This window comes from Camelus ferus, chromosome 17, assembly GCF_009834535.1.
Source record: "Camelus ferus isolate YT-003-E chromosome 17, BCGSAC_Cfer_1.0, whole genome shotgun sequence".
NCBI lineage: Eukaryota > Metazoa > Chordata > Mammalia > Artiodactyla > Camelidae > Camelus > Camelus ferus.
This window is the reverse complement of record NC_045712.1, coordinates 5236563-5261675: the sequence shown is the minus strand read 5'-3', so window position 1 is coordinate 5261675 and position 25113 is coordinate 5236563. Positions and strand designations below refer to the sequence as shown.

The following is a 25113-nucleotide window of genomic DNA, read 5'->3' as shown; positions in this document are numbered from 1 at the left end:
AATATGAATGCTCTTCTCTGTTAATAAACTATGAGTGCACTTGCCAAAAATATGTCTTGATATTTCTGGAAACTATTTCCTTAACATAAACGATCTATCATATTAACAGAATTCTTTCGTGTATTATTTGCCTCAACTCATTTCTGAGGGATCTCCTCTCTTTGAAGTTTAATAATCCAAGATGGTAGAAAACATAATTATATTCAATTTTCCTGAATCCTTCAAGATGTTATTTATTTTGATCTCTCTGTTCTATGTATTCATTTTTACATATGAAAAAGTTCTAACCTTTTTAATCTTTCCCTGTATCAGAGTCTTATGATCCCAGCGTCTTGAATATTTTAATTCCTGTTCTGTGTACCTCCTTCAAACCCATTATTAGGGAAAGTTCTTCTTGTAATCATAGATAAGAAACTCTAAAAAATTGTTAACCTTTTCGTGTTGTAGATGGAGATACTGAGACCCAAACTGGCTAAGAAACTTGCTCTCAATTGGCAACATTAGTAATAGAGCTAGGGATAAAATGTATTGGGTCATCTGACTTGCCCAGGAATATTCTTGGCTGATTTCACTATATTATGCTATTAGCCTCTTTAAGACAGGTGAATGTATGTCTTAAAAAGTAGTAGGACATAGAGAAGTAATTATTATGGAGCCCTTTTCTCAAACTCGTGGCACTTGGCATGAATGGTGTGATAGGGAAGGTAATCAAAGGTAAATAAAGGTGTGGACTTGGAGTTACATAGACTGGGTTCAAATCTCTGTGCCACTCATTGTCATTGTGAGTTTGTATGTGATTCCTAGCCTATTTGAATTCATTTCATCACGTATAAAATTATGGTCAGTGGGACCTAACAAGAGGGCACCGTGTGACATAAGAAAATATACTGATTGCTTAGCACAACATCCAGCACATAGTATGCCTTCAATTGATGTTAAAAACAAATTCATGTATGATTCTTAGTAGGGAGTCAACAATTGTTTTTTAGTAAACAAATACTAAAGCTAGTAATCAGGAATAGGGACTCTTTTCTTTCAGAGTATTTCAGAAATATTTGTAGGGACAAATTAACCACCTTCATTGCTAGTGTAAAGTTTTGCTTGTAAATCATTTCTAAAAGCAAACATTTATGGTTTCTCATAGTTTTTTCTGGTTCTCATATTGTTGTGCATCTTTTTTGTTAGGCAGACTGAAGAATTTCCATTGTGTGCTCATTTACTGCCATAGGTTCACTGTTCACTGCAGGGACCCCAGTCCAGTTTTACTGCATCTTACTGTTGAGCGAGTTCTGTTTCTCCCTACAGTGTACTTTCTCTCTTTCTGTTATTTCTTCCTCCAATGAGCAGAGTTTAACTTAATTAGTTTGATGTGCCTACACTATATTTTCTTTTAGTGATGCTTTTTTTTTTTTCAGTAAAAAGCAAACAACCATCAATGGCCCAAATGCCCATTTTGCTTTAATACATATGCCTCTAAATTCTTCAGATTTCCTTTCAGTATTCCTATCGTTTCTCCCTTTACATTTGGTCAGTATGTTTATTCGTATCTCTTAAGTGGAAAAACGGAGGGACTTTGCAAAAAGACAAGCAACTTTCGTCTAAGATTAGAAAAGAAGATATTAGTATCTGTATCACTAGTGGTAGGAAAAAGGGTAAAGGCTTTAAGCAAATTGACAAATTCTAAAGATTATGTATCCTGCTAAATATAGTAGAAGTGGAATGAGAGATATTTTCTTAGACTGCAGTAGTGTAGTGTGTGTGTGTACGTGGGTACCTTTATCATAATAATATTCGAGCTTATGCCACCAAGATATGTATATCCCAGATTCATATTGTGCTAATATTTAGCTAAGAAAGCAGAAGAGAAGAATTTTTAAATAATTTTAAAGAATGAGATAAAATTAGATAAAAATAACGTATATACTCATATATGTATGGAAGTTTTAATACCAACATCTATGTTTTAGTATATATATTTGAGATCAATTATATGTATATATATTCTAGTATTACTTATTGCATTCTCAAGGATTGTTGGAGATCATACACCTACAACATGAAGGAATAAAAGGAGACCATAGTACAGAGATAATACTTTATATACACCAACACACACACACACACACACACACACACACACACACACACACACACACACACACACAGTGTGATTGGATTAGCAGCAAAGACCTTATATCCATGATTAATGTGTATGCCTCCTCAACCAAAGTTGAACGAAGCAGATGAGAGCTCAGCAGGCATACACTGCTGCTGTGAGCATACAAATAAGTTTAATCAGTAGCTCTGGTCTCCGTGCTTCATGCCAGACAACTCTCTTGCAAGTGCTAAGCAAGAGTGTGGATAATTCACCAGGGGCACTGATCCCTGATGTCATGGGTATCACTGACAGAGGTAGGAAGGTGAGACCCATTGGGAAGAGCTGCCTGCAGTAGCTGTATGAGATGGATTGATTTTGAAGAGAAGTTTTAGGGAGATTTAATGTTGGAACCATAGAAGTGGCTCCCTGGCTGGGGAATATGCCCGATTTATGGCACTCTTTATCACTGGGATAAATAAAAGACATACTATATTGTCTCCTTTAACTGTAGCCTCAGTAAATAGAGTGAACAATCAGCAAATCTAATTTGAAATTGACACAGGGAAACATTTCATTTTTTTTCTTTTCCCCACTGAGTGCCTATTGAAACAGAATGGATGCTGGACACAATAAATGATGGCCAGTTCCTATATTCCTATATTTAGAGAAAGATCTTCTATTAGCCTATAGAACTCAATAAATACAATTTTACTCAAGCTACCTGTGTACCATGATCCCACTGGTTAGGAATGATATTAAATGTTGTTTTGGGTATTGTGAATCATCTATAAACAGTTCTATTTGTTATAATAATGTAAATAATAACAGTGCCAGAAGTAGGCCTGAGGGGTTTGAAATGAGGTCACTAAACAAAAGTGTACAGGGCACAGACTGTGCAGTGTGTCACTTGGTCAACTGGAAAGCAGTGGGGACTATTCTCATACTTGCCAGGGTGGAATTTTTCTTTTCAGTGTATTGGTGTGAGTTTCTCCCCGAGGCATTGCAATCTGTTTATAACTTTTTGGCAGCAGCTTTTGGAATAAGGCCAAAGAGATTGTCAAAAAACGCATAGGAAGAAAGTGGGTTGCTTACATATTTTAGCCATCTTTCTTTTTCTTAGGGCAAAAGATATTGAATTTTATAAATCTCTTTAATTAGTAATTTCTACCAAAATGAGTTAAAATTACTAGATGGTATTTAGCGCTTCTGAATGATGCTCATTAAGACAACTGCTTTGCGAAAAATCTTTGACTTACTTTGACCACCCTTATGCTCAACAGAAATCTTAGCTTTTCAAAGTTGTACTCTTGGGAGAGTATCCAAAACAAATCTTATAGACAATCTTTTAGGGATTGGGAGCCAATCTTCAAATTATCTGGGAATTAACAATAAAAAAGATTGTGTATATTGGTTGAAACGCTTCCTTCATTTCATGTGTTGATTTTTTTAAAAATGGGAAGCTTGCTGATAACACACCTGGGTGAGAGATGGCCTCTTGAATTAAAGGTTTATGTTAGCTCTGTAATTCATAGAGCTCTGATCTCGGAGAGTGCTTCCTGATAGAGCTCTCATCGTTTTAGTCTTTACTGTTTTATTTTGATAGATTGGTCACAGCCTCAGACAAAAGCAAGTGGCTATTGTGAAGAACAGTTCATGGAGGACTGCCAACTCGAAATTCTTACAAACTGTGGTCTGTTGCAAAATGCTTGAATTTGTGAGAGAAGACACGTCAATAATTCTTTCAATGAGAAGAGTAATTGCGTGGCTGTTTTCTGCATCTCTGCTTCATTTATTCATAGATAAGAATCTAGGGGATGTCTTTTATCCTCAGCAATAGAGCAATGCTATTGTTTAGGTATTTGGGGGTTTTTTTGAGGCGGGGTGAGAAAGAAAAACTAAATCAATTCTTTAAACAGGGAAAAGGTAAAAAATAATTTAAAAATGGTTCCTTAGCTGGAAATTATCTCTAAAATTACAACTTTCTAATCTATCTCTAGGTGCTGTAAACTACAAACAATGACCCTGTGTTAATACTGCAGACGTATTGTAGTGGAACTAAAGGGAACTTAATTTACTGGTAAGAATATTTTCCTTAATCAATTGCTTTATGCATTTTGAGTGCATTGAATTAATGCAATGCATGGTAGAAGAATATAGCCACAGAGAATGACCCAGGAAATGAACCAGATATATAATATAGTGAGGCGTTGTTTTTGTTTTTTTGGAATTCCATTAAAATCCTGGCTCATTTTTGAAAGAGCAAGACAACTTAACAGTTATTTTTCTTGTTAGCTAACCTCCTGGCATATTTGAAAGTTGCGTCTTGATGATATTTATATAAATGTCATTTGTAATAGAAAAATGAATTTTACCATTGGGATCTGAGAAGGTCGGCTTCTTAGGAGGCTTGAAGTTTTAGTGAGAAAACCTGTATTTTCATCGGTCAAACAGCTCATCCCTTTATGGTCTGAAGGGCTTTCAGCTTCTGCAACTGTCCTTTGGATTTGGATCAATGTGAAATCTTACCTGAATCGTCCTTTAGAGAATTTTTTTCAAATTCTTTGTGCAGTCAGTCTGAGTTGTAAGAAATTTCAAAGATTTTGGAAGAGTGAGAAAAAGTCCACTTCCAACGGCCAGACACACAAGGATCTGGTTTTGGGGAAGCTGTTTAGCCCTTTTAAACTTCTATTTCCTAATTCACAAAATTAAAATAATAGTTGTAATTGTCTTAGGTGCTGGTTAAATCAGATCATTTTGATAATGCTTATTAGCACTGTGTTGAGTCCATAGCGCCATTCAGTAAATATCAACCCTTACTATCATTGTTAGTTTTTTGAAAGACAAATGACTTGAGAAGAAATGGTATTTTTCATTGTAATACAGTTGATACAGAATATGATATAAATTACAGCTGTACCGTATAGTGATTCACAATTTTTAAAGGTTATACTGCATTTAGAGTTACTATAAAGTATTTTCTGTATTCCCTGTATTGTATAATATATCTTTGTGCTTATTTTACACGTAATAGTTGTACCTCTGAATCCCCTACCCTTTAGTATTCCTCCCCTCTTCCTGCTCCCCACTGGTAACCACTAGTACATTCTCGCTATCTGTGAGTCTACTTCTTTTTTGTTATATTCACTAGTCTGTTTCATGAGAAAAAAATGGTATTTTTTAATGAAAGAATAATAGTATTTTTACTATCTCAAGAGCACATTTTGTTACCAAGAGAATACGCACTCCTGTAGGATTAAGATTTTTTTGCTGCATGTGAAATCTGTCTGTATGCTAGTCATATACTGACCTTAGTAACTGTAAAGAAGACAATGTGGAAATGGAACACCCTGACTTTTCAGTCATTGCTAGCTTACCTACTGCCTGGTTACCAAGAGGGGCTTTCTAAACAAATGGGGGCTTATTCCAAGAATAGGTCTATGAGGAAACTGTGTGTGTGTTTAGAATAATACGTGCCCTCCTTCTCATTCACTGGAGTGATTTTGCCCCTCCACTTTGTTTAGATCGGCCCTTTGGAGCTTACTGCAAAAGAGCTACTCTGCACAGGTTTTCTAACTCCAGTTCATCTTCTAGCCTATTATAAGATTAAAAAGCATTTGAGATCTAAACTCATATTGTTAGAGAAAACTCTTCCTGAACCTGGATTAATTCAATCCTTTGATGATGGTTGGTTATGAGGAGGACATTTATTATGTTAAAACACTTGTATGATTTTTACCCTAAATGAGTGTTTGCATCATGAGAAACATAGGTAAATCTTTTTCAGAAATTAAAGGATGAAATACAAATGTCTGGGGTATCAAATTTAAAAAAGGATGTTAGCAGGCTACCATGACGGACCTTAACTGTGGTGCGTCACGATGATTTGTTAGTCATGATGTCCTGACATCATGAAAATGGATGGCAACCTGCAAAACAGCTGCTCACTCATAACAATGCGTTCTCAACTTTATTGAATTATGTTTATCTTCTTGTGTTCCTCTTGACAATCGATCACATCATTATTTAATTCTATAAAATAAGTTCCATTTCCATCCTTTTTTACTGTAGTGCTTGAGAAATTCAGCTATGAAGCTTCCAGGAAGTACTTATGGGATCATAGTTCTAGGACACACACATACATTTAAGCATTAATTTTCTTTTGAGAATCTTTGGTTTAGAGAGTCCCCCTCCCCATTATAGCCTCTCAAGAATTAAAAAAAAAAAAAGAGTGAAATAATCACCAAGGCTCTGATTAGACTGTAATATATGAATGCTAAGTTTGCTATTGCATTTTTCAATACTCAGATTTATCTGAACTTGTTCACAGCACAGTCTATGTTTTCTAAATGTTAGAAATTTTATGAGCTTGAGTTTGCACACAGCACATTAATACAGGTTTGTCTGTAGATTTCAATCTTTGCCATACCTATGTATAATTTATCCAAAGATGATGCATCCATATATCTTAACAGAAGGATCAAATAGTGAAATGGCAGAGACTATATTTTCACAGCAGAAGATCACAATAAAATACGTGCTTTGTTAAATACGATGAGTCACCTTGGGTCATGAACTGAGACTGGTTGATGGTGCTTATCTCCACACAGGGCTCTCCTACTGATTTATGGATTTGGGTGAATTTTTTTTTTTTTTTTTGATCAAAGACTAGGCTGCATGTCTTGAGAGGAGGTAAGAGAGAGTAGTATTTTCATTTAAGTCTTAGTAAAGTGCTATTATGTGAGAGAAGATCATGGCCACCTTCCCTTGCTGGTCTGTGGCACTGTCATAAAGGTATTGATTATTTTCCAACGACAACCACGTCTACTCTCAAACACTGCTCCACATGCTCCTACGTTAGGGGTTGGCTTCCATACTCTGGGGAGGACAAGATAAAAACAACCTTTGCTTTTTGCAATGTTCCCAGTGCCGTGTGCTGCATATACTGCATGTGATGGTTGATTTTAAGCATCAATTTGTCTGGACTAAGGGATGCCCAGGTAGTTGGTGAAACATTATTTGTGGGTGTGTCGATAAGAATATTAACATTTGTATGGGTGGACTGAATGGACAGGACCACCCACACCGATTTAAGTAGGTATCATCCAATTCATTGAGGGCTTGGATAAGATAAAAAGGCAAAGGGAGGGTGAACTTACTCTCTGAGCTGAGACACCCGTCTTCTGCCCTTTGGGATCTTACTGAATTATACCACCAGCTTTGCAGTTTCTCCAGCTTTCAGACAACAGATCGTGGGATTTCTAATCTACCTCCATCATGTGAGCCAATTCCTATAATAAATCTCTACATACATCTATATATGTCCTGTTTGTTCTATTTCCCTGGATAACCTTGACTAATGCAGTGCACAGAAACAGCTTGCTGGTCTGATCCTGCATCTGTCTTGTTCAAACTCTGTTTACATGCCCCACACTCACTAGCAATGAATTGTTTCCACATTTGTCTCATTAATGTCTCTGAGAGCAGAGTCCAGTTCAATGATACATTTTCTTTCTTACCACTGAGCATAGAACGTAACACACACTAGATGCTTTATAAAGGTGAGGGGTGGGGAGAAAGAAAAGGAAGAAGAGAGGGAGAGAAAGAGTCTCCTGACCGATCACTTCTTGGGCACCTCCTGGGCTAAATTCTTGGATTGCTTCTCTGGGTTCTGTAATCTAGGCAATCTTGCTGGGAGTTTCCGGTTTCAGTTACACTTGGTTTCTGATGAATTTTAATGTTCCCTTAACTCTCCTTTCTTTAATGTCCCCACCTGGCTAAGTGGCTCCCATCTTGTTGGTGTTGCCTGTAACTAATTCACTTCTGGACCATTCTGAAATAAAAGTGTGAGGTATTGTTGACTGAGTCTTACCCAAAATGAAAGTCTCTCCTCAAGAAATCCTAAGTGTAAGCCAAGTAAAATTGATCTCCTCAGAAAGAGGTTCACCTATTTTGAATAACTAAGTGTTAATTATTCTGCATCTCTTGAAATGGGGCGTTCAGAGGCGATAAGATGCCACTGGATGCTAAAATATTTTGCGTAAGTAATAAACTCTGCATATTTCAAAATGATGATACGGAAACAGTATCTTTTTTTTTCTTTTTTCTTCCCGGTGATATAAAAACATCAGAAGTAGCTCTGTGCCCTTGTCCCAGAATTAATCATTCCTATCCATGTTTGATGTTTACACCTTTTAAATATTTATGGGCTGTTATGTTCCTTTATTATTGTTTACCAACTCTAGGGACTTTCGGAAGTCTTGCATTTCTTCCTTAGCCAAGCACTCTGTCTCCTTCCTCATTCTCGTGGCTGTTCTTTGGATTGCCTCCAGTTTGCATACATAATTTTGGTGTTAAGGTGCCAAAAATATGTTTGTTTCAACTGGAGTCTCATTGAATTTGCTTTTACTCGTATCACGTACACAAATAAATGCAATCTCTAAAGCATGAAAACTCAGTGGGAGTCCAGAGGGAAGCTGAGATATACTAATATGTTGTTAAAATGCTACAGGTAGATTTTAAGTCACTAGGGAAATGGGGTCTCAAAATCAAGATTATAGAGTGAGCACTATGTGAAGAACTCCGTTTTAAATCCTAGGTCTGTGATCATCTTGCAGATTTTTGTTGTTACTGCTAGTCTATTGGTTTGTAAGATTTTAATAAGGTTGGGTTCAATCTCCATAGCCATTTTCTAATTATTTACTTATTTTTTCTTTCTTTGACATTTCAGAAGGCAGAGTCCTTTATTATTAGGAAAACAATAACTTTTGCTTTGCAGAGAAAAAAACTGAAGTAAAATGACCATTAAAATATTAAAGACAAAGGGACAGTGAAACCTAGCAAAACTTGGGTGATCTATTTAACAGACAGACACTATCTCACATTGTTATTTAAAAGGACTTTTCAAGTAGCAGCATGACATACTGCACAAATAAAATGTCCACGGAAATATGTAGCACAAGCAAATAAATGACTTAGAGTAAAATCCAATGAAGAGAGAAAATTGTGTTTCCTCAACAAAAAAACATTTTTGCCCTAAGGCTATCCATATTGGGGGAAAATACCATGTATAACATTGACACAAATCACAGACATCTCCCCTAAATGGCAGATTTTATTGAACTGCACAAGTGTGCAAACATTTGAGGCCTTGGAGAGGAAGCCAACCAAATGAAATACATCACTGCTATCGCCAGCTGAACTGGGAAGGGCGATGGGGCAGACGCACCCGAGAGCCTAGTGATGAAGTAGGGAATTAAGAAGTAAATCAAAGCCTCTGATCAAAGGCTAATTTAGCCTGTCATAAATGATCCTGCCATGGAAGGAAGGCTTACACACAGAGATCAAAGATCTGCCTCCACGTATACCACAACGTTCCCTGCCCTAAGAAGAGCAAGAGAAGGGGGAAAAAGAGAAATGCATTCAAATCTCTCTAAGATCCCTGCACAGCATAATCTCCTTTTCTTAAGGACAGCATCACTATGAGAAAAGTGGAAATGAATCTTGTTTTTTAACGGTATGTTTGAGGTCAGCTTTTGAAATAGTAAGTAGCTGGCACTGTTAGCTGGGGTAAGTTATTTGCAAACAGACACTAGGCAGTGCCTTTTTTGCTGTGGCCATTTCTCTTTATGTGGTGCCCTTCCATATCTGTGTTAAGGTTCTCTGCACAACTGCAAACAGCAGGTAAATAATTTTTTATTTGAGAAACCACTGTCTATTGAATTTGGGTTGGATCAGAGACTTCAGTCCCTGTTAATGTGTTGTTAACTTCTTGTTAACCAGTCAGTCAACCCTTACGTGACTTTTGGTGTTCAGTCTATATTGTGAGCATAGCCTGTTTCTTAACTATGTACAATATCTCTATACATTAAATTCTCCTGTCATCTTTACTTTACATATTTAATGACATTTCAACCTGTGCCACGTGTAAAATGACAGTAAAAGTAAAATAAGTCTTCTAAATCACCCTACAGTTGCCTAATAAAGGATGCTACATTTGTTTGTAGGAATTAAACAGTTATTAAAATTAACTCATTCAGTTATTTTTGTTTAACTGTTAAGAGCCACTTGGCTGAGGCTGCAGGAACAAACTAAAACAGGCACATAGTTTTTACCCCTCACGAAGCTTATACTCTATTACGGTGGACACATATTAATCAGATTATCCTGCAAACAAATGTGAAATTGCCACTGTGACATAGTAAGGAGAGTTAAGTGGGGATTTGACCTGTAGCGGCCAAAAAAGGCTTCTCTGAGAAATTGATGCCTGATCAGAGGTAGGAAATAAAAAGGACATGAAGGGAAGATAAGAAGAATCCATTTGATTAGAGAACTTTATTAACATGCTTTTATTTTTCTTGGGAGGGGAGTGGTGGTGGGAAATGAGTCCAGCTGCAGGACAGAGAGCAGTGCAATAGATAGGATACTGATTAAGAGAATGGTGTTGACAAATCAGTCAGCCTTTCCAAACCTCAAGCTTCTGATCATAATCCTGATGTCACAGAATTGTCTCAATAAACGTTAGCTATCATCACCACCATTCTTATCCTCATCCCCATCACCGTCACCTTGGGGTCCAGCACTGATTCCTAGTGTGATTTTAGGCATAGAATTTCATTACTTTGAATTTCAACATCTTACCTTTATGATTCCTTCCTCTTCTAACCATGATTTTCCAGGCAAATCTAAAGCTGGAAATTTCAGTCCAGATATGGGAAGCCTCTATGCTGGCAGGTTAAGGAGAGTGTTATTTTGAGGAAGTAGGCTTGAAAAGCAGCACACCACCACCTTTTAGCAACTTTACTTATATTTCTTTAATCCATATTTTAGGAGTTTCTCTTATCTTGTATTAAATTTTATAGCACATATTTCTTCTTCTAAAAAGCCTTTAAAATGTTTTGGTGGGACATTTAATTTCCCATTATGGTTGGTTTCTCCAGTCATTCTCTTTGTAATTGTCACATTTTTACGGTCCTGCTTAAACTGAATTTAGTTTTCCAACTGAAAATATCAAGCTGAGTTGGAAATTGAAATCCAAGGACTATAAAATCAAATGATAAAAAATGAGTGTTCAGGCCAAAGTTTTCAGCCATCACAACATCTAGAAATACCACCAGAAAAGTGTTTTCTCATTTCTTATAAAATATATAAGAATACTTCTAAGATTCTTTTAGTCAAAGTAAAATTCTGTAACATTTCTAAACCTAGAAAAGGGAAATGATTTATTTTACACCTTGTTATTTATTTAAGTACGTAGGTATTTGGTTTGATTGGGGCATCTTCATTCTTTATGCTTCACTTAAATTACTTGTGTTTCAGCTTTACCAAGTTTACTTTTGACTACGGTAAACATCTAATTTTTTCTCTAGCTACAGATATAAGAAAGAATCCAGATGTATATTTTTTTAAAGTTGGTATTTTAAAACCTCACCCTCATGCTTTGTATGATAAATACTCTAAGTGCTTCTGCAGTTTTTTTTATTTTAACCTTTAGGGCATGCATACTCAATACATTAAATAGATAGCCCAGGGACTACTGGCCCTAAATTACAGTTAAGAAAACTGCGATGTTGACTCACTCAAAGTCAACGGCCTATTTACTGAATGAGAATTAGATTTTGTATCTCCTAACTTCTAGACTAGTACACATTTTACAGTGCCTCACTGATTTTCCAATGTAATATAGACCCCGCCCCACTTGATGGAAGCATGCAAATCCCTGACATGAATTAGATCTGGTTAAATTGATCAGTCGTTGTCTGATTGACCTCATGATTATAGCGGTAAGTGATATTTCATGTTGATTTCCTCTGCTATTTTTTTCTTGCACTGTTTCCCATTTTATCGGCTTCTGTATGGATATGCTTTTCATTTGTGAATGTCCAATTATCATGCCTTCATGTTGGATGGAAGACCGATTAGCATGGACTAATTAAGGTAATTAAATAATTATACTAACTATGATGGAACTATATAGTAACCAACATTAGCTTGGCCTAATTATCTAGTGGTTATGAGCATGTGTTTTGAAGATCTGATTGAAGTGGGTTTGAATTTGACCTTCAGTAGTTACTAATAATGTGTGCTTTTGCAAGTTACCTAATCTCTTTGAGCCTTAGTTTTCTCTTCAGTAAAGAGGAGATAATAGTACTTACAGAATTCATTTTTAATAGGTACAATTATATGAATGCATTATATTTTATACAATAAAGCCTCAGTAATTATTGTCAACATTACTTTTATTGCCCTGGCCACAAAGGTGTGTCCGTATCAAATTATGAATCAGCCTTCCTCCTTTAGCATCGTAGTTTTAGAGGATGGGACAGGTAATGCAAATTTGGCCATATTCAATGTCCTTTGCTGGGGGTTTATTGAACTTAAGCTGGAATAATAGAGCTGGTCTTATAGAATGATGCTGCAGACAAATCAGACAGAAGAGTAAGCAAGATGCCTTGATGATAGTTGGGTTCTGGAATCCAGAGGTTCCTGGTGCTGGTTCTCCTTCTGCTTTTTCTGTGGTTTTTGTTTGTGGGCCAATAAGTTCCCCTTAAGTAAGTTAGTCTGATTTGGGTTTATGTGACCCATTAATGAAGCCAACAGTACAATATCTTAATAAACACATTTCTTTATCTTTCAGTTAACTTGTATTACTACTAACAATGTCCTATTACTTATTTACATGGTTATTTTCTGCCTTCCTATTACTAAAACGTAAGCTCTGTTTGGACAAGAACTTGCTTCACTCTTTCCTCAAGTATTGGAAAATCCCTACCACCTGGTAGGCACTCAGTAAATATGGGGTGAGTCAATGAATGAAGGGAGAAAGGAAGGAATTGTCTTAAAAAAAATACTCCCTAATCAAAACTGCCTCCACACTTTTTCCTGAATAGGGTAACTAAAGACACAAATTTAACACTTCTTGAGAACTTAACATTGAGCTGGTCATCATGTTAGATTTTGTATATCTTTTGAGGTTGTTAGTATCATCCTCATTTTACACATGAGAAAATGGAGGGGCAGTGAGATAAAGACATGGTGGTGGTTGCTGGAATACCCCACCCAGATCAGCCTTTTAGAACCAGCTGCTCCCACGCTGTTTGGAGTGCTGCCAGCAACCAGCCCTCACAGGTCAGCACCCCTCTCAGGGGTCAGGTCACGATTGCCTCAGAGGAAGAGTGTACCCCCTTGCTCAAGGTCATGTCTTCTTTCCAAGGAGCCATCCACTGCCTGATGTGGAGGGATAAAGGCCCAGGACCCCAGCCCAAACTAGGACAGCTGTAAGGATCATGCTTACTTCAAACTCCCTGGAGGGTGGCCTGAGGCTTCTCTCTCTGCTGTTTCACAGCTCAGCTTTTCCCTTTGTGCATTCAGCTTCCTTCCTGTCCCTACCCCATGCGTTGATCTCAGATATCCCATTAACAAACCAGAGTCTGCTTCCCAGGGAAGCCAACCTGCAGTGGTACCTTCTGAAGATCCCTGCCCCAGCTGGAGAAGAGGCCTCTCTGTGGAAGTAAAGTGGGCCAAGACCCTCAGCCCTGGGAGAAGTCTAGCTCTGGAGTCTGAACAGAGAAAGAGCTAGGCATCTTCTAGTGTCTTGGAAATAACCAGTGTAGCTAGAACACAAGTTGCTGGGAGGAGCGAGGCTTGAGGGGATGGCAGGCGCCAGACCAGTGCAGGGCCTTGTAAGCCATGCAGAGAAGCTGGTCTTGTATTTTCAATTGTTTCTACCCTGCTTTCTGCTCAGGCACCTGTATTTGCCTACCCGTACCTCTAACTACCATGGTTCTGCCCTCCGGGGCCCGTTTCTGCCCTGGAAATCATACTTGATTTTGTGTTTTCTTTCAGAATGCTATTCATAGACCCTTTCATTCTTAACCTTCTCACTGGCTTCCTACTATAATTAGAGTCTCAAAAAGCAGTTGTTTTCTGGGAAAAGGATGTTCTGAGCCATTAGTTGAGATTTAGTCAATTATGTGTAGTTTAAAAAAAAAATCTTTCTTTAACCACTAAAGACTAGAGTTCCAGTTGCTATGCTTCAGAGGCAATGGGGAATATCTCCTAGTTTCATGTGGTTTTAAAAACCTTTTAGACATTTTAAGTGATTGTAGTTTATGTACATTGATTAACAGTTAGGGGTCATTCAAATGCCACTTAGAATTCAGTGACTGCTAGGTCACAGAGAGTCACAGATTGGCACCATGCCATCTTTGTATTTGATAACTGATGGTGTGTGTGTGTGTGTGTGTGTGTGTGTGTGTGTGTGTATACACAATAATTATTTTGGTATACTCTCCGAAAAAAAAAAGTGTAAATGCTAAAGGTTTTCATTTATTTTGGGCAAGTGTCTGTGCTTAGTGGAAGCAACTTAGTATGTGAAATCTGGAAAGTGCAGAGATAAATGGATCGTATATATGCTGTAGTCTTTATTTTCTTGCATTGTTATTTCCATGGCTTGGTGTGTATGTGTGTGTTTGCATGACAGAGAGAAGAAACCACAAAAGAGAAGCAATATTCATGAATGCAGTTTAAAAATATAGTAGAACTTTGATAGGTGTTCTATATCCTCGTCCTTTATTAAATTTGCAAATTCATGTTTATCACCAGAGCACGTAATTTCACTCATTACAGTCCAGGAAAGCAGAGATTCTCCTTTTGAGTGACGTACCGAGGTTGTAAAACCCTAATGAAAACCCTAATGAAGAACTGATATTCCCTGGAGTGGTAAAAGGCACCAGTCTTGTTTTGGATGCAGGGAAGAAGGCCTTACTTAGAGCAGTGGTTTTCAACCGAGGTGATTTTGCCCTTCAGGAGATATTTAGTAGTATGTGGAGACATTTTTGGTTGTTACAACTTGGGAAAAGGTGGAGAATGGAGTTGCTGCTAAACATTTCACAATGCAAGAACAACCTCCTACAAAAGATAGAAAAAAAAAATTATCCTGCCCCAAATGTCATTCACCCTGAGGTTGAGAAACCCTAACTTAGAGATAAGTACTCACTATCCTGCCCCCATAAAATCCCCATGTGAATTTGGAGGTGAGGGCAGGAACCTTATCTATCTTTTAAGTGTTGTGTTCCCAGTGCCTCAAACAGCAGTTGGCACATGGCAGTTGCCCAGTGTATTTTTTGGATGACTGCATGAGTAAACCACTTGGACTGGACAACATTGTTTGCCAGCCCTGGAACCTAGGCAAGAGGAAAATACACTGGAAGTGAGAACTGAGTCCTGCCTATGTCTGTGGTTGTCCTTTCATGGAAATTCCTGTTCAAAAGGGGCTTAATATGTATGTGATTAAAGATCTTTTTATGGATTTTCCATGGTGCCTACCATTCACTAATTCATTATTCCTTTGTCTACCTGGGTAACTTTAGGTAACTTCCTTAAAGTTTTGTCTCCCTGTAATATGGGGACATGAGCATTGATTAGTTGTGGGATGGGTACCACTGATGGGATATAAAATAATCACAGATAGTCTTAAGATTAAATATAAATAAATAATGGACATATAAAATAAACATGTTTCTTTTTTAATTCTCTTTTGGTACTTCAGATTAAGTCAAAAACTAGTTTTGAGCTAGCATGATTTTATACATTTTTCACACTTACCGTCTCTTTTTCATAGAGACAACTTCAAAATTTGAGATTCAATTGGTCACAGTGTCTACTTAGAATTTAATTATTTAGGTTTCAATGTATTTATGTTTATGTGATGTGGTACTAATTTCCCATTTTATACTAGTGAGAGAACATATTATCTTAAGATATTTGAATCTAAATAGGAAAGTAAGTCATAAAAAGTGCAAATAATGCATGCATATTAAAGAAAAATCATGAACATATCATTTGAATGGCTTGAAAAAACATTACATTTGTCCATTTTGTTAATTTGATATCTCCCTTTGAAGAAGGTAGACTCTTAGGGAACACCAGCCTGAGTTGGTCTGAAAGAGGCAGCATGTTCCATGTCTGTGTCCTGGGTGGGGACTACCCGGGCGATGATGTTGGGTGCTGGGAGACGGCAGCTCCCTAAGTGGGGAGCCAGCAAGCCCTGAAAGGGCAGGTAGGGCCCCTTTAAAGGCCAACTGCATCAACTTTAAATGTTCAGTTTTTCCCACATGGCTGTCTGTCCAGGCAGCACCAATGTGCCTTCTGGTTTGAGAGGCCTGTGAGGGTTAAGAGGGACCTTTGTTTCATGGGGCAGGCAGCCCTATTGTTGTGAGTCATGGAATTCTGAGTCATCTGTCAGAGGTTCTCTTAGTCAGCAGGACCTCAGCTGTCCTTTCATTCAGCCATTCTTTTGGATCTTGGAGGCGTTTGCATTACCATCCAAGATGTGATCATCAGCCTCTGCTTCCGCTTCTCTGATAAGGGGCCTCCTTTCTGAAGCTTCCAAGTCCACATCTGTTTGATTCCAAACCTGGAGTTATGTCTGTATAAACCTCAAATCTCTCTCCCAGGAATTTTCATTTGTTTCTCCCAGTTCTGCTCTCTGGGCCCTAGGAAACAGAATCTAATTCCTTTTCTATGACACTCAGATGTTTGAAGTGAGGTTTTATGTCTCACTTGAGTCATAATTTTTCCAGGAAAACGTCCTCAGCTCCTTCAACTTGTCTTCCCACGAGATGGTGCCAATCCCACTTCTCATCTTGGGAGCTTTCCTCTGAATGAGCTGTTTGTCTGAATCGATATTAAACTGAAGCACCAAGACCTGGATAAAAATTTCCAGGCTTTCCTTGAGAGGGAAAAAGTAAAGTGTGACAATCACATTCTTTATTCTAGATACCATATCTCTTTTACCAACTTTTTGGTAATTTCATCATATTGTTCATTAACTGTCTTTTTTAAAAAAACACTACCATTATGCCACACTTTCTTTATTTCAAACTTATAGCAACATCTTTCTAATAAAAATATGTGTGCTTTGTGTTGTGTGCTTTTAGGAGGAGATAGGAATTGCAGGGATATACGAGTTAACTGCTAAGTACCAAGCGAAACTGGAAATTTGAAGACATATGAAATATCTGACCCCATGTTTAAGCTGAGATGCAAAGCATCAGTTTTATTTTTCCTTCGCCTGTTTAAAAGGAATTTCTCTCCAATTTTGGTCCTTGAACCACTTATATCAGCAACATCTTATCAGAGAGGCCTTCCCTGAATATCCCATCTTGCTATCTCATCCATCATAGCTTGCTAGTGCTTTACCCTATTTGATTTCTATTCATAGCTCTTACCTCTAATAAGCATTTTTTGTCTTTTTATTTATGTATTAAAAAAATTTATGAAAGCAGAGACTCTGTTTTTCAACACCTTATCCACAGTACCAAGCACAAAGCATAATATTTGTTACAATAAAATTTTGTAAAATGAATAATTAAATAAATGAGTAAAATAATTACTTGGATATCTTAACCCATGATGAAAAAGACTATGAAAAAAAATATATGTGTATAACTGAATCACTGTGCTGTACACCAGGAACCAATACAACACTGTAAATCAACAGTACTTTAATTAAAAAAAAGAGAGAGAAGAAAAAAAAATAAAATAAAATCAGTACCTAAATCCACCCTTCCAACAAAACAAAAATAATTACATGAATGTTAGTTACATAAGCAGATTCCTGGGCCCCACTCAGGACCTGCTGAATTAGAATTTCTGGCTGTGAGACCCAGGATTCTAGTAATTCATCTATATTCTAAAATTTTAGCAGGAATGTTTTTGCATAAATGCCAACAATGTTCAGTACACCAAAAACTGAAAATAAAATATAAAAAGCAAATTTTTTTAAATATCAAAAAATGGTCATTCTCCATTACATTCTTAAAAGAAGACATCATTCTGTATCAAGACATTAGAAATAATCATTTCCATCTTAAATTTTAAATCATTTGCATATTACTGATCACTACCTCCCAAACCATAACGTTTGCTATAAAGGATGTTTTTGGTTTAAAGAGGTGGAAAGAACTGAGTAAAATCTTGTTTTAACTATGATGCCAACATACCTTGGGGATTCACTCCTACTTCCTAAGTCCCCTTCTCATGGCAGTATGACAGCAAAGATCTGTGCATGCCTGGGTACTTGCGGACTGCTGCAGCTTACGAAACAGAACAAGACAGGCAGGGCATTTTTAAAAGTTACTTCATTGACACTCAGGTGTCCTCTGGGAAACTTGTTTGAAATTCTGATCTCAATAATTCAACGGATTGGATGGTGGGAGAATAGATCTACATAAAATCTTTCCACGGAAGGAGACACTCTTATTTTCCTATAAACTTCATTACTAATAAAATAAGGGAAAAGAGCAAGTAAGAAACAAACAAGATTAAGAAAGCCAAAATGGCTTCTAAATGAAATTATTTTTCTCAGACTTTTCCGTGAGGTCTCAGCAGCTCTGCCACTACCAGCCTGTTGGAAATCAGCCTGATTTTTTGGACAGTTTGAGAAACCATTCTGTCTGCCCTCTTTTTTACTTATTAAATTAATTGCACTGAATTTGTTTTTCAGAAGTAAATGAGAATCATCTGAATGATGAGCTAAGCTGTTAAATCCCACAATGGTCTGGTTGCTGAGTTCTGCCTTCCAGCTAGCTGGTCCCATTTTTCCTTTGATCGTTGTACAAAAAGAAGGTCCAGTACTGCGTAATACAAGCATAATAAAACAAAATTGCATCCAAAGGTTACTCAGCGCTTCTGTCCACTAAAACATTATCTGTTAGTTAGGTCTTTTTAAAAAAGAAGGAAGAGAGAGAGGTTGGGGAGAGAATGGGAGAAACTTCTTAATATTCAGAAAAGTATTATTTCTCCCTCATGAAGCATCATGGAATAGGTAAGGCCAGTTGCTACTGAAGTTGAGTGTTGAACTGAGGTTAAGCAATCCTCTTCCATCCTCGAAAATGATACTCCCTACCTGTGTGCTCTCTAAAGTTCACATATTTATTGTCTTCTTACTTGTGAAATATATGAATTAGAGCTGAATGATACTGAAGCAACATTCTAGCCTTAAAAACTATATAGTTCTTTGATTTTTAATATATCTGTCAAATTAGAAACACAAAGAATAGAATAATTATTTTAAAATATAAGACAAAGTTAAGGATCAGCTCTAAAAGAGCTAAATCAGTCTGTGGAAGGAAAACAATTTTTGAATAAAATGATAATTGTAAGTACCATTATTGCTGGAGTATAATTCAGTGTTTATATATTTTAATACAAAGCAATTGAACAATATGTATTCTTCATAACTTCTCTAAGTCAGTAACTTAGTTTGAGAGTTGGAACAGCTTAAGTATACTCAGAGCTGAGATCTGCAGTACTTACAGTGCACAATCACACATTTAAGTGCTAAGGGTTGAGGCATCAGAAGATGTATAAGACGATAGGGAGTGGTGGGGACTGGCACATTGGGGAATACAGCCTATTCTAAAACTGGAAACCTCTGCTCCACTTGTTACCGAACCAGGTTCACTTGCCCGATATGCAGCAAGCCAAATGCTGAGCAGCTGAGATTTGTAGCAGATAAAGGGGTTACTTGGGAGGCAGGAAAGCAAGGAGACGGGAGAACAAGGCTCCTCAAAGATGAAGGGGTTGGGATACTTATAGGATAAAGAAACAGCATGGTCTTAGGCCTGGGAAAAGGTGGTTGGAGGCAAGAAAAAGGTGAAGTAATCAGTATTCTGGACAGGCCTGAGTTAACACCCATCTTCACGGGATGCACGTTCAGAAAATGTTCAGAGAATGGTGGAGTTTTTGGCCCTCTGATGTCAAAAGGTCATCCATCGAACACTCCTGCAGTTGAATTGGTGGGCTCCACCAGTCTGAACTAGACAAGTCGAGCTGTCTGTTCTTGAAAAATAATTTAAGCAAGTGTTACTATAGCAACCCATAAATCAGAGGTGTTATCTATAGGGGCAGTCAGAGGAGTCTTACGATGTTCCATCTAAGCTACATGAAGCTTGGAGGGTATGCAATTTGCAGAAACAATTAAAACAAGCTTAGTCAGTGAAGGCAGGTTACAGGATATAATTTAGACAGCAAGTTATAGTTTAAGGGGTCTGACTGATGCTTGCCCTTGGTTTCATGCTTTGGAAGATCATTGCCATGTGCAAAGCAGGACCAGTCTTGTCAGACTGTGTTTTTAAAGAAAGGCCAGAAATCTGAATTTTACTGTTAAAATTCCTAATGTTTTAAAACTTTGAGCTAATCCAAGCCTTCAAAAAAAGTCAGTGTGGAAGTTAAAGCACACACATGTGAGCAGAGTTTGTGCCCCTACCCCCACCTCCTTTGATTCCAAGTTTCTGGAGTTGCCTTTTAACTATTCAGTTACCAGACAAACTGTTATCAGCTGTCAATCCTTAATGACCGTTTTTTTATGACCTCCTTTGGAGAATTTAAAGAGTATCATTCCTGGCAGAATTCAAAATGGCCCTGGAACATGAAGACCGTAGAGTACTCAGTCCAAAACATGGTGCAAAGTGAAGGAAATTTGGGGAGTAGATGCTTCTGTTGATTTTTCTGCTAAATAAGTCAAACCCAAGTAGAATCCAGACGCCGAAGCAGCTAAGCTCCGCTGGAACTGGAATAAGCCGCCCCATCGACCCACTTCTGTCCACTCTAGTGCCCTGAGACTTGTGGTGATTTGTCAAATGAACTCCTTGCCATTTGAAAGAGCTAATTCAGTCTCATCCCCAGGGTGGTATTGACACATGAAGAGGTCAGGGCTCTTGGAGCAGTTAATGAAAAAAAATGCAATGGACTTGCTGAACGTTTCACTGAAAATTTCTCATTTACACTGTGAGTCTGAATTTTGCCAGCTACTCCTTTGTAGTATTGTGGCGTGTTTCTTGTTTGTTTATTTTAAAAAAGAATAATGTTAGAGAAAGGACATGCTTATTTGTTACTGGAAATTTACGGTGATGGGATGTGTTAAACAGGACATAAGAGTTCCCTGGTTTCCACTTGAATTTGTCACTGCTCCAAATCTATATATCTTTTCTGTGTGTAGCTAAGATTTAGTCACATAATTGATTTATTGAGTCAGTTTCTCAAAGACAAGAATTATATTATACTTTTGATTTATGTATGTATTTGCTTTTGTATATCTTACTTGTAGACTTATACAGATATTGGAACACAGAGAATGTTCACCACATCTGTGTTGGGTTAGTGATGTTGCAAGAGTGATTTTAAGGATGCCAAGGTTTTTTTGCTTTGTTCTTAGCTGCATACAATTGTGTAAGCTATTTTAAATATATCCTTGTGCAGTGCCGCATGGTAGTAGTGCAAAGTGGCAATATTGATTTGAACAAAATGACCTTTTCTTGCATGTCCCTTTCCAGTGGTCAGCTTATCTCCAATGGATAGTGTCAATATCACTGTCTTAGGATAGATTTGCAGAAATGCCCTGCAGTTTTGCATTCTAGTTTCTTTCGCTTGGGTACTTTGCTCAGGTGCTGTCATTCAGACCTGACTATAAGGATAACCAATTAGTAGATAAACAAGTTGAATGATTCTTTTTATGTACTGTATTCAAATGACCCTAAACTCCTTGCCACAGTAATAGGACAAGTGAAATATTTCTTCATGCACTTGAAAAACATGCCCACATAGTAAATGATACTGTTCATAACCCCTGCCTTTGTTACTCTCTTTCCTACACCTTGGGAATCATTTTGAAATGATCCTAGAGCTCCTATTTGTCTTCCAGTGGAAATAAGAACTAAGTAGTAATAAAACTGTGTAGTTTTTCAAATAAACAGGTAACAGAAAGGGAGAAGGAGTTTTGAAAACAATACTGTGAAACAACAACGATGAAGAATACTTGCTGGCAATTTGCATCTTTAATAACTCAGGACTGTCAAGCTAATGCAGTGCCCCTGACGTGTACCTTTGATGCATGATGTGGAAGTATACTATGGACCTACTGTGTGTCATACCTGAAGATTGCAGAGGCAAATATGCATTTCCTGTCTTTGAGATACTCAGAATTTGGGGAGATTTGGGAATGCTCATTATCTAACTCTCAGAATGAATGATCCTTACTCTTTTAACAAAGGGCATTCTGATGAATAAAATAGTCTTGGGGTTGTAGGAAAAATGTGTCATTCTGGAATACAAAGACCTTCTGTCTTCTTTCATAATGGACCATATGCTTAAAAGACCAGAGTGCTAAGTGAATTAGACATCTGTGTCTCTGTAAACATCCCTTTCCAGTCTTTGCTTCCGGGTTAAGAATCCCGAGCATTTTTGAAAGGCCTTTAGTGTGGGGATCAGGAAAGAACTACAAGTGAGATATGGCCTTTTCTATTATTTTGTACATGAGATACAGGTATTTTGTAAATCTGCTACTGATGACATGATTGCATGTGATGGAAGCACCACGCCTGCACAGTGTTTGCGAGACTACGGCTGCTGCTACTGCTTCTGTGACAGCTGTTCACTACACACATTGACACGTGCCAGGCCCTACGTTCATCTCGTATTTGCATAACCTTATTTAATTGAGGGGTGGTTTTGTAAAGCAGCTAAGAGAGTGAGCTCTGGGAACAACTGGTGAGGCTCACGGCTATGGCTCCTGTACTTGCTAGTTGTGTGAACTTGCCGAAATCGCGTAACATCTCTGGGTCTCAGTCACCTCATCCAATGGAGACAGTAGGAATATTTGCCTGATAGACTGTTGTGAGATTCAACCAGGTGATACACATTAAGGGCTTGGAACACACGTGAAGCATCCAATAAACGTTTGCCATAGCATTTGTATAGTATCACTCAGTTAATGTTTGCTGTGATGTTTTGTATCACTTACTGAGCACGGTAACTCAAAGAATTGTGCTTACTCATTATCCTCATTTTATAGCTAAGGAATTGAGGTTCACACTAACTTGTTAAGTCAAAAACTGCTGAGTTTCTGGGTTGAAACGCAAACTCTGATTGAGCTGATCCCAAAGCCCAGGTGAAAAATGTTGTGTGGGGAAGCGGGTGGGTGCTCCCTGAGCACCTAAACTGCCTCCGATTCCATTTGTTCCTCTCCAGCCTGGAGGGCTTCCTTATTTTAAATTTTATTTTAGTCCCAAATGTTTTGCAGTGTCTAGGGGTTTAAGCCCCTTGTTTTCGTTCTGCTTCCTTTTTTTCCTCCTCCCTTCTTCATGGAGTGATTACACTAGTGTATAATGTGTGTTCTCTTCACTGGTTTATCTGCAGAAATTTCTCTGAGCCTTTTTTTTTTTTTTGCTGTATGATTCAACACTGCATTAAAGGCGGATGTTCCACTGATTAAAAGAGCAGTGTGGTTTTCAAAACAAACCTGTAATGTGTCTCAGACTTTATACAATAATATAATGTACTATCCCCACGTTCATTCAAAACTCATGTGTGAGAGACGTTTCCCTCCTTCATTTCTAGGTTCTTTGGCTGATATCATAATTAAATTGACATGAGACAGATTGCCAAGAGAAAAACAAATTTAATTTTGTACAGACAGCGCTCCATAAAAAATATGAGACTCACGGACAGTCAGGCAATTGAGACTTACATACTGTCCTGAGCTGAGGGGGTAGGAGACTGGGGCTTTACAGGGATGGGAGACAGTTCGCGGGAAGGGAAGAAGAGCAAGTGTTTGGGAGTCAGATGTTTGTCCTGCGATGCTGGTAGGTCTTTTCTGATATAAAAAAGTTATCTCTGATGATAGCTCTCCCTTCCTGGTACAAGCTCCTCTCTAAATCCTTTGGGGCAGTTAAAGGAGAGGTAAAAAGCTTTTCCTGAGTCTGCCTGGGTCTTAATTGGCTCCAGCTCAAAATGGTCCACATGCCAAAATGGCACATTTAGGGGTGGCGTACATGGCTCCCCCTAAGTGGCAACCTTCTGAGAGAGATTATGGGACTTCCCTGCCCCTATGTCAAGGAGTTAGGATGAGATAAAGTTTGATTTTCACTTAGAACAAATAAGGTAAAGGCAAGTGGGATAGTCCTGGAACACCTGTGAGCTCAGTGTGGCTACCCGAGCCTCTCAGGTGGGGAATGGAGAATCTCTAAATCAGCGGGGCAACGCAGGGGAGGACTAGTTTAGGGCACTCAACGACACAGTTATTGCCACTTCATGTCATAACAACAAAAATTATTAAAATAATAGTTAATCAAAGCTGTTCCCTGATTATCTTAGGATCCCAAGCTACAGAATGAATATTCCTGTTCCCCTGAAAATTCGTATGTTGAAGCGGAATCCCCAGTGTGATGGTGATAGGAGGCGGGGCCTTTGGGAGGCAATTAGGTCACGGGGGTGGAGCCTTCATGAAGGGGCTTAGGGCCTTTATAAAAGAGCCCCAGCGACCTCGTCCCCCTTTCCTGCGCTGTGAGAACACAGCCAGGAGAGAGGCGTCTGTGAACCAGGAAGACGGGTCGTAACAGACGCTGAATCTGCCGGCGCCTTCATCTTGGACTACCGCCCAGCCTCCAGACCGTGAGAAATAAATTTCTGTTGTTTATAAGCCTACACAGTCCATGGTGCTGTTATAGCAGCCTGAACAGACTAAGACATTTAGGAACCTATCTCACTCTCCCCCTACTTGAAATGCTAGCAATTGAGTCTGCTGGAAGCTGGCTGGTTACAAATCATGTGTTCACACCTCCATAGCATTTTCCAGCATCATTTGTCCTTGTTACTTAAATAAGAAATTGGTGAATCTTGTTCCTTGCATCCATCTGTTATTTCCAGTACGTATTTGATATTTCACAGTGGTAAGGATGCTACGCTCATGTTACTTAGGGCTCATTCACTGTATATATCAGGATTTAAATAAATACCTGTTGAGTAATGGGAAAAAAAAAGGTGATACCATTTTTAAGGCAGATTTACTTGGCAGCAAGATCTCTTTTCAAAATTATGTTAAGAAGAAGCTTCTTGCTGTCATTTCCCTTGTGACTCCAAATATAATAAGGATATGTTTCCTAGCCCTGATAGCAACTTCTTTTGCATAAGATCCAAATTAACAACCATGAGGAGATTTAAGCCTTAGGGCAGGTTGG

General features: G+C 38.1%; 1 protein-coding gene across 18 annotated transcripts in view; it reads left to right on the top strand.

The window, feature by feature from the left end:
* CHL1 (cell adhesion molecule L1 like) overlaps positions 1 to 25113 on the top strand; it is a 184072-nt gene that overhangs the window by 31893 nt on the left and 127066 nt on the right. For 15 of the 18 annotated variants that reach the window (XR_004312000.1, XM_014563172.2, XM_032458075.1 and 12 more), the window contains exon 2: positions 4096 to 4175. The exons of the other annotated variants lie outside the window; for them this stretch is intronic. The gene's annotated coding sequence lies outside the window, so the exon portion shown is untranslated. The remainder of the gene's footprint in view (positions 1 to 4095; positions 4176 to 25113) is intronic. 18 annotated transcript variants of the gene reach the window in all.